Raw genomic sequence first — 12756 nt, forward strand, 5'->3', positions numbered from 1 at the left:
GCAGGAGCAGCTGGCTGGAGGCTGCCAGAGGGGAGCGGGGGAGGAGGGAAGGAGAAAGGGCTGAGGACTGAGGTTGTTCCCCCCCCCCCCCACAGCCTCCCATTTAATGACACGGTACATGAACACGATCTGCTTTCTATCGCAGCTGTGCCGAGATCATCTGAAACACTGGATTTAACCCCCCCCCCCAAAAAAAAAGGTATATATAAAGGAAAAGCACAAACCAGCTTGCAGTTCTGGGTTCCCACTCTGCCTTCCCTCACTAGCACTGATTCATGTTTTCCTGAGGCTGTCAAAGGCATTTCAGCTGTAACCCTTTCCGAGCCGGAGGGAGGAAAAAGGAATTTCTTTGTCCTGTCCCTTAGATCCACACAGGGATGCTCTTACCTGTTCTGGATGCCTTTACCCCCCAGTAAAACTTCAGATGCAAATGACCAGTAAGAGTCACAAGAGTAGGAGTCTGTTCCCAGTTCTGCCAACCTTGGATATATCGCATTAATGTATTTGCTAGTCTGATTCCTTCTTTTTGAAAACAGGGTAATATCTACTGGGTTCCCAGAGGAGATTTGTAAGGCTTAATTTATTTCTGTGTTTATGCAGTCAGTTTTAAAAGTAGCTGTGCAAAACTGATACTACATTTCCTAGTTCATACACTAACCCATAAATAAGGAGTAGGAATTACCACCCAACTTTCAAATCCCATTAGAAGACTGAAATCTTTCATCAGACCACCACCGCAGCAGTCTAGATGATTAGATATCCGTAAGAGGCAGCGAGGTCTAGCAAATAAAGAGGAAAGCTTGGATGATGGATGAATGGCTTTCAGTACTGACTTTGCCATTAGCTTGCTTCGTGACCTTGATCAACTTGTTTTAATCTCTCTGTGTTGGTGCAAAATGTAGAGCTATTCTCACCTCTCTGGAATAGCCCAAGTTTTTTCTATTATTATTACTACTGTTTGCTGAAGCTCCAGCTCAAACATGTAAGCTGGAATTTGTAGCTAATATTAGATACTGTCCAGAAACAGCCCATGGAAACTCAACATACAATCCGAAAGTACCTGTTTTTGCACATAGTTCCCTTCAACTCAGTAGGATTGCTGAGAGTGTTCTTGGTTAGCAGCTGTAAGTGCAGGTTTCAGGTCTGTGAAATATGGTGTACTCTTTGGACCCGGTGAGATACCAAGTTTAGAAAGACAAAAAATTTTACTAAATAAAACCACTTTTTTTGTTTAGAGTTCAACAGAAGAGGCTACGCAATCCCAGATTACACATAACAGTCTGTTATACAAAACAACTCTTTTTAGTTTTAAATGGTTGGATCAATGTTGTTTGCTAAACGCTGTATAACTGAGTGACAATAACCTTGCTAATTAGACCTAACGCATAAGGACACAGTCCTGCCAGCCATTAGTTCAGCAGTTACAGGAGAGGGCAAAGATGCAAGCTTGGCAAAGTGTGAGCAAAGTCAAACAGGTTATACTCGTTCTGTGCCTAGAAAGCCTAATGATTGTTTCTAAATCCCTTTCTCCCAGTGCTAATTTTTCTTTGTTTCACCAAAACAGACATGCAGGAATGGGACAAGCTAAAGATAGAAGAACTGAATAGGAAACAACATACCCATTTAGAAAAAAACTAGTATACTGGATGGATTCATCTCAGAAACTATATCTCTCAACTTGTGGTTTTGACCTCTCTGACTTGAGCAGATAAATTAATTCAACTAGAGTCAAACTTCACGACAGGAGGGGAGGAAAAAAAAAAAAAAAAAAAAAAAAGAGAGAAGCACACTGCAAAAGCGAAGGTGTTCACACAAGGTGATGGAGACAGAGCCAGGAATAGAACCCCATGGTAGTCCAGGACCCAAAAGCACTGACATTAATGAGGATACAAGGTGAGACAACCTGTGGAAATTTGCCACCCAGCTGCACTACAGTAAGATGTTCTGCTGCACCCTGAGGTAACCACAGATAGAAGATAACTCACTACTTACAAGAGTGAAGCTAAAATCCAACTCAGTAGCTGATCAGTGTTCAATCCACGCTGAACAAAACAGTAACAAACAAAGCAAAACCAAAGCTGTCATTTTATAAAGTGATAAAGCATAACTACTCAACAGATACTGTCCACACTGCATCTGTTGTAGCTTAAGGTCTACTATTGTGCTTAACAGCGGAGCAGAAGTAGCTGTGGGGAAAAATTTAGGCAAATGTATTTACTGTAGCTCCAAAAGACTCTTGCCAACTAACTGGAACCAATTACTATTACAGAGAAGATGCATTTACTAGCGCACAGAAGTTTAGCACATCCACTACCCGCAGCATCCAGGTGTTTGGGGCACAGCAGAAGATTTATACCCTGCTGTTGCTTTTTGTGCTTCTATGACATTATCACTGCCAACCACGCTAAGAGATACCATCGCCAACTCCTCCTCTCAGCTCCTTTGTCCTCATGCCTTACTACCTGTTGTCTTGCACTTTGTAAGTTTTCTATTTATACATTTTTTCAATACAGCTTTTATCCAAGACCAAGGCTCTGGACTCTATAGTTAAACAATAAATATTTTGTTTCGCAGCTAGCAAGAATTCACTAGTTATTAAGAAACACTGCTGTGCACCTAGTGTCACATTTTAAAAAGGTTTTTAAGACATATCTTAAAAGACAAGGCTCAAAATTGTGCTACTGTAAACTAATGCAGCTTTACTGCTTATGAGCTTGATTATTTCTGCTGGAGACAAGTTTTGACAGTAATGGATAATTTTTCTAATATAGACAAGATCTGGTCTCCAGTCCGCTACATTTTATCCTTATTTAGGGTTGAAATTATCATAATAATAGCAAAACAAAATTAAAATTTTGACCCAAATTGTGGTGTGGGTTTGGGTGGGGGTTTTTTTTCTAATTAAGAGAACAGAGCAGAATGATATCACTAACTGCAAGCTCCAATTTGCTGTTAAATTAGCAATGGGCTTGGAAACATTCTATCTCTTAATCCTTGGGGTAACAGAGGGTAGTGCAGAATCAAATTTAAGAACAAATCTCCAATCCAGAAAGCTTCTTTATGACACAGTTGCACTCATGACCAACTTAAAACTTCCAGGCTGATATAGCTCACAAGAATGATAATTAGATTTACATAATGAGTCAGCTTTCTACTACCTAAATAAACTTTGGGAAACTGCAAAAAGAACTCTTTCAGACAATTCTCCCCTAACAGAAACTTCTGTCAACCACTTAAAGATGATGATTATCCAACTTGAAGACCACTTGTCACCTCTGCCAATAGGTTCATTCCTCCTTTGATGGTAACCCCGAGTTTAAACACTCTTCCATTTAAAAAGATAAAATTGCCGAGCAGGAGTGGATTTTAAATTTAACCTCTTTGATTGCTTGAGGTTATCTAGGAAAAGAAAGAGCAAGGATGCTGCAAGACAGCTTCCTCCCTTGCTCTTAGTGTAATTTTTCATTAAATTAAAAATGGATTGCAATTAATAATGTATGCACGAGAAGATAATGTAGGACTGCTTTTGATTCCAAAAGCAAATGGATTTAATGGGAAAATATTTCAATGTTGAGATATATCTATTTTTGAATAAACGACTTGAAGCAACACCATTCCCATACCATAAATTACAACCAAAATTTTAGCTAAGGCATTGCTCAATAAGCACTGAAGTAAGTTCAGGGAACACAAAGACCAACTGGACAGCTAGAACTAAGGAACTAAAATATTTAAAAGAAAATCTTGGTGCTAGCCCAAGATGAGAACTATTCCACTGCTAATTGATGACATAGGTCACAAACTGCTGTCTGCTGAAGCATATGACAGGACATTTGCCTTCTCTGAGCCACAGAGCACAGTCATTCATAACCTGTTCAATCTCACGTTCTATGAAAAATGGGGTTTTATACCGGAAGGACTCAGTGAATCACAGCACAAGAGAGAGAAAACCAGACTGCAATTTCTGACTGACAAAACATATGTGAGAGTCTTTCAAACCCTCACCACATCAGACGCTCCTTTTGTATGGTTAAAGTTAAATGAATTTCTGAAGGGCTGGTTAAAGCCATGCCTTCCCCATGAAGACAACATAAATGCTGAGCAGGCTGCAGCAGACACCTTCCAATCCCTGTCCAAAAGGGAGTTTGCATTCCTGCACATTCTCCCGTACAAGAACTGTGTTCAAGGCTCTCTTTAAAATACAAAGCTATTGCCACTACAGCACACCTCCACAATTAATCATCTTCAAAGGCCATTTATACAGCTATGTATTATTACGTCTCCATGACAGTTATTGCCGTGCTGAATTTCTTGGTATAGACCTCATTCTTTCAATGACCAACTAATCTACTGCAGATACATTACTGATTTCTCTATAAACTGCAGAGTACGTGTGTATGTGGTATCAGGGGAAGGAGAAGAGGAGAAACAATTTAGGATCTCAATCTAAAACCCTGCCCTGCAAATACCTCAGATTAGGACTGTAAGAAGGTGACAGACATGGAGAACAACCCCTCACACGGGGTACATCCTCAACTCCCAACCAAGCCTTTGTTTTAAAGGTGTCAAATACAATCTTTGTTAAAACATGGGCTACTAAAGGAACATGCACCTGCATAGCTATTGCTAGAGATGCCAAGCACACGTGCAGAAGGGACGGCGTGCTACCACCTCCCCTTGCTAAGTCCAATACGTGGCTAAGCCATCAGTCACAGCGCCGGTGCTGTACCTGTTTTATGACACTTCTGCATACCACTAATGCAGTAAAGACTGACACATCCACACTGACAACTTTTAAATCCGTTCTTATCTGAATTTTATACTATAGAAAAGTATAAAACTACAATAGGATGCTTATACTTCAGCTTGACTAGAAACAACACGTGAAGAGGAAGCTAAGGAACAGCTACCTAGCTCTAAAACCTGTGTGGGACCCACAGTATGTGAAACAATCTCAACTGGTGGAATCCCTCCAGGAGTAGAAGAAATAAGTACTCCCTATAACTTATTGTTAGGGAAACCTTATTCCAAAGTAAAGGGGAATCAGCCTCGTGAAGCAGACGCTAAATGAGATGAGTAATTTCAGCATTCCCACACTTCCTCCGCCAGTCTGAGCAAGCTGTGGCTCAGTACAAGTTTATGCTTGTATAGATGCTTTGCAACGCTGTGTCCAAGGTGTGTCTGTGCAATCCACCTGCTCATATTCAGCACCATCAGTAACTCATCCACCTGCCCTCTAGGGAATGAGGAACATGGCAGGGGAGGGAGCACGTATTCCCCTCAAATGTGTCTTGGACATGGGAAGAGAGAACTTTGCATTACAAAAGAAACAGCAAGCTTCCTTAAGTATTTACATCAGAAATCAGCTGTGTGGAAACAGATCATCAGCCTCACAGCTGCTCAGGTCTAGTTCATGCCTTGGACTTGTTTCCACTTCATTTTTGGATCAGGACTTGAAAACCTGTTTCTCCCAAGCCTAGAGAAAATAAGCTACTAGGACGAGAAAATGTCCTGAGGGGTGAGGAACAGAGATATGAGGAAAGCAAGCACAGCAATTATCACATACAAGGTTTGGGTTTCTCCAGACTCAAAGAAAACAGAAGCAGGTTCAGTAGCAGAGAGAAGCAGAGGCAGGCTCAGTGAAAACAGAAGGTGGTCAGGCACCCAACACTACTGTAAAGAAAATTGCCACCTCACGAGGCAGACAGCAACGCTATCTTTTCACTAAAGTTTGATGATGCAACTGGACTGCCTACCCTGTGAAGGACAGCCACAGCTTGAGATGTTCTGTGGTGGAAGGTGGCCAAGTCTGGAATCTAGGGTTTGAGTAACAAGGGAACAGATCAAATGGCAATCGGCACAGGCACATTTCACGGCAACCAGGTCAGAGTCCTCAAAGATAACAAACAGCTTCTTGGGCCCCCAAGGACAGCACCTAAGGGAGCAACTTTTTCTCCAGTGCAAGAGGTTAGCAGTAACAAGAAAACACAAAGAACATTCTGAAAGCAATTTGAGCATCTGTGTATCTACAGCCAGAAGAGACTGCATAGTAGTTGAAAAATTTCAAATTCTTCCCCCGTCCACCCATTCCTCTCATTTCTCAGCATCATTCCACATTTCATAGACAGGAGATGAATGAATACTCAAAAATTACCAAAGATGTCTGTGTAATCTCTCAGAGCTTGGGTTAAGTGTCATGCCAGGTTCTTCCCATTTACCCAGAAAACAATGTGTGCTGCATCTTCAGAGATTAGTGATTAAGGACTGATTATGAAGTCAGGCCACCACATCTCAGGAGGTGAGCCTTAGTGAAGCCTGCATGACGCTTCACTGACTGAAGCTAGGCTCTGCATGGACACTATTGCAGCATGAAGGTATCTGAGTGACTTCTCATGACCTCTCCATTGCTCTCATACTGTAAAAAGACATTTTCAGAATTGTTCCTTCTCCACTAGAGTTAAAAGTCTTAAGCCACATCAAATGAGCCAAACCATGAAGCTCACCTAACTTGCACTTTACCCTGCTATTCACATCCCTTTTCGTTGCTTTACCAGGTTCTTACACAACCGCATTCACTTTTAAGTTCTCATCCTTTCATATTTCCTGCTCTTTATTACCCCGTTTTCCTACTTGTGTCTTTCATTGTCCTGCTGTTATTTTATTCATCCTCTATTTCCTTTTCCTAAAATATCCATCCTTCCATAACCCCTTATCCATAGCCTTCTTTCCATTCTGTCATTCCTTCATTATCATAAAATGTCATGTTTCCCCTATGTTGCTTTTTAAGAAACTCCTTTACTTTGATAAAATAAAATAATAATACTCTCTTTTCAAGCAAGTCTTGCAATTGTTAAACTTATTTAGAGGGGTTGGAGAAAGTTGAGGAGTGCTGTTTGATTTTAGTTTTTAGCAACGTTTTTCTGCTGTCCCTAAATCAACATTTTATGCCAATAGCTTTTATGGATTAATGCAACACCAGTAAAATCCAGCCGAAGTTAAATTAAGTGTCCAGTGGTCTTAGGACAAGACTTTCTTCCGTGGTACCACAGCCTCACCAAGAACACCTGAAAGGACTTGATCCCCACCAGGCTTGCTGCTTACAACCAGGGACTCAATCCACCACCCACCATTAAGCATTTATCACTAAGAATCCTGCAAACTCACTTTTGCACCTATGCAACAGCCAAAGTTAACAAGACACAAAAATATCATGTATCAGAACACATAACAAGGGAGGAATTTAGTCTGCTCATTTATCCAGACACAGGATACATCATTGTGCTGTAGATTGGTTTTTTCCCCCCTCCGAAAAAATGGCTACACTAAGCATTCCTTCTCCAGGCACAACACAGGCCACCGTCTTTCCTCCCTGCTCTGCAGTGAGTTTGGAAGCTTGGGTGGTGAAAGAGATCTTCTGGAACTGCTGAATGGTGGGCAAAGCATGGTGCTGTCACAGGGTGAGAAACAAGCCTAGCTGCAGGAGGAAGGAGTCAGACAAGCAGGGGTTTTGGCAGGTAAAAAAATAAAAGCCATGAAGGAGCTATGCTAGAAGCTCAAGAATGGCTTGGAACAGGTAGGAAGCCTGCAGATATCCAGGATATCATAGCCTTGTAAAGGGCTGGAGTCGCAAAGAGAAGTCAAGCAGCTAAGAAAAGTGGTGGGAACACACAGCAGTACAGAAAGGAGTGTTCACCAGCTCCTGGAAGAAGCTGTGGTCTGCTCCCAGCACTGGCAAGACTCGGTTACTTGCAAAATATAACTAGCTGGAACACTCCAAGTAAATTAGGTGTGGTACCGGCTGCGATAATAAGGGCTGGGTAAACAAGGGCTGAGGCCACACTTCAGCCTGTGCTTTGCAGAAGGTGCCTGCTCAACAGAAAGGACACCGATAAACAAACAACATGAAAGAAACAGAATATGCATAATCATTCAGAATAAGGCTGAAACTTCTCATTGCACGGGGATAGTGTCTTATCTTTGCCTGCAGGGAGATTATTTGATCAGTCCCAGTTCTATATCCGCAATTTCTCCTACACTCCCACATTATAAACACATGAATATTCTGTTTTGTGAGGCTTCAAGTAACATTCATGAAAACCATCACTCCATGTCTTTCATTAACTACGCTGACTCTACAAAGACAACATCACTGAGATCCCCGTGACAGAGAAACTTTTTGCTGTTATTGGGGTTTGTTTGTTTTTTAAACATTGGAGAAGCAGATAATGCATGGAAACGTATCTTACATTACATAAGGCAAATGTTGCAAAGCAAGAAATGCTACTCCTACCCCCAAGGAAAGCCACTGTAGCTCTAAGCTTTAGATACTCTTCTGATGTTCGGAGAGAAGGATTAACTCTGGCTATCATTGACAGAAGAATATACAAACAAAACACAGTATACATTTTTATGATAATCTTTTCATGAAAAATCACTGATTTTGTTAAAAACTGGACATAAGTATTTTCTGTTTAAAAAATATATTCTGTATTTTCCCAAATTACAACTTCTGGGATTTTTTTTTTCTTCCCCCAACACCACTGAAAGCTTTTTAACACAGAACACAGTTAAATGAGAATAAAATGGCTGTTTTGAACATAAAGAAGAGATTACACTTTTTTCTTTTTCTGAAACAAAGAAAAGAAGATGAAAGCCAAATCTAATTTTCTCTCATTACAATCCATTGATGCACAGATTTTTGTTAATTGCTTTCCTTATGGGTATAATCTAAACATTTTAAACTATAATAAACCTATGAAGTACCACAAGAAAATAAAAGAATATTGAGAAAGAGCTTGGGGAATCTTTTAGCAAATTTTTCATTAGTTTTGCATGGAGAACAACAATCCAAGAAGCTGGGGTGCACATTATAGCCAGAAAAACATAAAACCGCTGTGGCCGAGGGAAAAGGACACACAGAAAAGAATATTACCACCCTGTTTTCCAGGCCCGACATCCAGAAAACCTAATGCACCAGGGTATGGTTTGGTGGGAAAGGGAATATGAGAAGTTGTTAAACACATGTGCTAGAAAAGTGAGCTGTAAGATGTACTGAAAATTTCCCTTAAAAAAAAAAAAGTGTGTCTTGGAAGCAGTTCAGTGGTAATTTATCCCGGAGGGTTGTGAGAACCCAGCCACTGATGTTTTGCACTTCAAGACTTCAACACCCCTGGCCACCCGGCCTCTGAACCACCATCCTGAAAACACAATAGTAAAGATTTAAACAGACCAACTGGAAATTGCCCCCACTAGGCTAAAACCTTGCTTTCCTCATTAAGATTCAAGAATTTAATGAGCACACAAGGTGTAAAAAACCAGCAGTTAAAAAGCAAACAGACCCAGTCGCTGCCATCTCCACAAGGTAACGGTTATAAACATCCACAAATCCACAGGTAACTGAAGTTAAACACAAACTGGAAAATAGATTAAAAGCATTTTCCCAATAATTGGAACAAAATGGGGGATTTCACAGCTACAAGAAGTTGTGGTTTTTGCCTTCATGCTCAATCTCTCACAGTCCGTGCTAGTTCACCAATACAGATTTCTCTTTCTCAAAAAAGCAGCAAGAAAGCTGTGGGGCCAGAAAGGAAGGCAGACTTTGTAATCTCCTGCACGTTTTGTTAAACCAAAATAAACCCATTGAGCTTACCTCTAAAAACTAATATGAAAAAGTAACAAGTAAATTTTTTCATAGACTATGAAAGGACGTGTCTAACTCTAATCAAATATAGCATAACTTTAAATAGTCTAGCAGGATAGCACATTATGCATCATCAGAGAAACACGTAACCATCTGCGGTAAACCACAGGGTAGTTGAAGAACAGACCTCCAACAGCAGATACTTGTATTGACATCAACCACTGTTGCATGAAACTCAGCTTGCCTCTAATTCCATTTTAAAGGGGCCAATGGTGCAAGGATTGGACGTTAAATCAACTACACCACTCTTTCAGTGCAACACTAAAGACTGGGAATTTTGCTTGGGAAATGAGGTTACTGCACTACAGAACAGCTTTAGGAGGGGGGGGGAGAAGAGGAGTCCCCAGTGCAGGGCTCCCGCGCCAAACTGCAGCACTCGCTGCTGTGAGTAGGACATGATTTCCCACAGTGCCCACACAGGGTCACGCTATGGCAGGTGAAGGCCACGACCACCCGGACCCCGATGTGTTCCCAGGGGCATACAAAGGGCACTGATAATTGGGAGTCGCTTGTTGCCTATTTGTCCGATCACACAGGTGAACGGTCAGACACGACACCTCTGTTTTCTTTCAAGGAGGAACAAGCTGTCACTTTTAAGTCTCAGTGATCCAGATGTGGTTTTTAAGGTGTCTTGGGACTCACAATTTCTGTAAGAGGAACAGAAGAAAAAAAATAAATCACTATGTTCAAGTCAAATCTATAAAAAGAAACCGGAGTGCCAGACTCCTGGGTGACAACTGCCAGGCAGTAGGAGGTGAATGACCTGGCACAGGCAGGCTGTCATTTGGTCCAAAGAAGCTATCATAAGCAATATTTACAGATTAGGATTTTTATAAAATGAGTGTACATTTGCCACAAGAAGGATTTGGAGACTGCTCTTTGAATATAAAAGTACCAGGTGAAAAATGTCACGTGTCCCCCCTCCCCGCCCCCGAGATAAATATCTCTCATAACCTGAACATGCAGATTGACACTTGCTGTATGAAACTGAAATGCCAGGCAACAAAAACTCAGAGTGGAGGAGTCACATGCTCCTTTTGTGTTTGTTGTAGGACAAACTGAAGAAACAAAGTTAGAGAACCAAGTGCAATTGTTTTACAATACTACTACAGAACTGGCTAGAAGCTCCTACTGTGCAAAGTGCTGGACCAACACAAAGAACGCCTCTAATTCGGAGAGCTGCCTAGCAAAAGCAATCGCTAGAATAGAACCACTGTCGCCAATGCCCCGTAAGCAAGAGGCGACCACTCCATCAGGGAAGCATTATGAAACTTGTTTATAAGTATCTTTGAAACATGTACCGCACTATTATGCAACTGTTAAATATGTTCATATTTCCAGCGTGAAAACAAACACTGTGAAGAACTCCTAAGGGATGAATCTCTGGGAAGCACCAGATAGATTTCAAGCACACAAGTTTATTACTTGGATGTTTCTGACAATTTCATGCTTTAACGGCTGTGGTAGTAAACCAGAGCTGGTGCCCCTGCAAAGGGTCTCAAATTTGCAATGGCAGTAATATAATTTTCTGTGCACCCTATGTTTTATTATCCACAAGACATAGAATAATTTTACCAAAGGGATTTTTTTTTTTACAATACACTTTCTAGAAATCAAGATATTCAAAAATAAGAAAATTAAAGTGCACTGCACCAATTACGCACATAACTAGTTTTCAGGCTTGTAATGCTCACCACAAGCTCTCCAGATGATAAGCTTTTGTTTATGGATTTGCTTTAAATACATAACCTAGACTTACCTATGAGAAGGCCTGATATTTGCAAATTAAATCAAGACCATTCCCATAATTTTAAATCACTAAAGAAAAGCTTGCAGACGTGTCTTTACAGATCAAGTAGGAGAACTCATAGCTGATTTAATTCAAATTCTGTTAGTGCCAAACACCCAGCATTCCAGAACTAGTAAACTGTGTATCCAATTATCACTTGTCTAGTTCAAGGGACTGCATTTAAATGAAGATTATGAAAATGAAAAGGACTTGAAATGCCTTTTTACCAGAAAAATGAGTGTTGAAAGTGACAGTTGCTCAGGGAAAGTGCTTCTGAAAATATTAATAGTTTTATTAAGAGCGGGTTTAATAAAGATTTAAAGGATGTTATTGCCAAGTTTTCTTCTCGTTGCCCTTTCCCCCCATGACAAGGTAACCTACCCCATTCCAAAAAAAGGAAAATGCCAAACACTGAGAAGCAAGGATTTTCCTAAGAATGGCTTTGTGTTTTGAGCACAGCAGCTGTGTCCTCAGCTGCTGGACCTCCCATCCTTCCCTCACATGCACACAGAACCCGGCAAGCCACAATACGAGTGTCTTCTTGAGAAGCCCTACTTAGACAGGTCTGCTGACGGGCTCTGTACAACAACAGGCTACATAACTCTGCAGGTACTAGAAGAGGTAGTAGGGGAGCAGAGGAGAGGAAGCTAAACAAAAAACCCTCAACCCACCAATCACAAAAATCCCCCCAAACTATAGTGGAATTTAGAGCCGTAAGAAAAAAAAACTTAACTCTAAATGGGGAGCACACTCTTAATAAAAGGTTGGACATGCTGAAACACTGTAGTTTATGGAAAAATGTGACCGGGCAGGTTGACTTAGTGCAAAACCCACACAATTTTATGAACCAGTACATGCAAGTGCCTTTTCCTTCCTTGTCACTTCTGTGCTAAGTTACCTTTCCCAGAGTATATATTGACCAACACATCGACCTTTTGTTACAGCTGTTGAATTGCTGCCTCTTAAATGTTGCCTCTCAATTTAATAGAATGGTAAACCTGGCGATACTTTCAAGCTTCATTTGGCCAGAAGCTTTCTTTCATAAACAAATCGAACTGAATAAAGCCTTAAAAACTCTTTCAGAGTCTGGAGCAACAAGGTAGTAAGAATGATTTCAGCATCTCTGAGTGACCAGGGTCACAGGGCAACACAGCACAGGATCTAATATTACCATGTTATCTCTGAACGAACAATGTGATAGCAAACTGAAGTACCATGTAGTAACAGAACTTACATTTCAAGTTTAGAATACAATTTTGAAAAGGAG

General features: G+C 40.8%; 1 protein-coding gene across 5 annotated transcripts in view; it reads right to left on the bottom strand.

Moving 5' to 3' along the window:
- The window catches only part of ARHGAP32 (Rho GTPase activating protein 32), a 244496-nt gene that overhangs the window by 177957 nt on the left and 53783 nt on the right, over positions 1 to 12756 (bottom strand). The window lies entirely within an intron of this gene.

This window comes from Grus americana, chromosome 24 (assembly GCF_028858705.1).
Source record: "Grus americana isolate bGruAme1 chromosome 24, bGruAme1.mat, whole genome shotgun sequence".
Lineage (NCBI taxonomy): Eukaryota > Metazoa > Chordata > Aves > Gruiformes > Gruidae > Grus > Grus americana.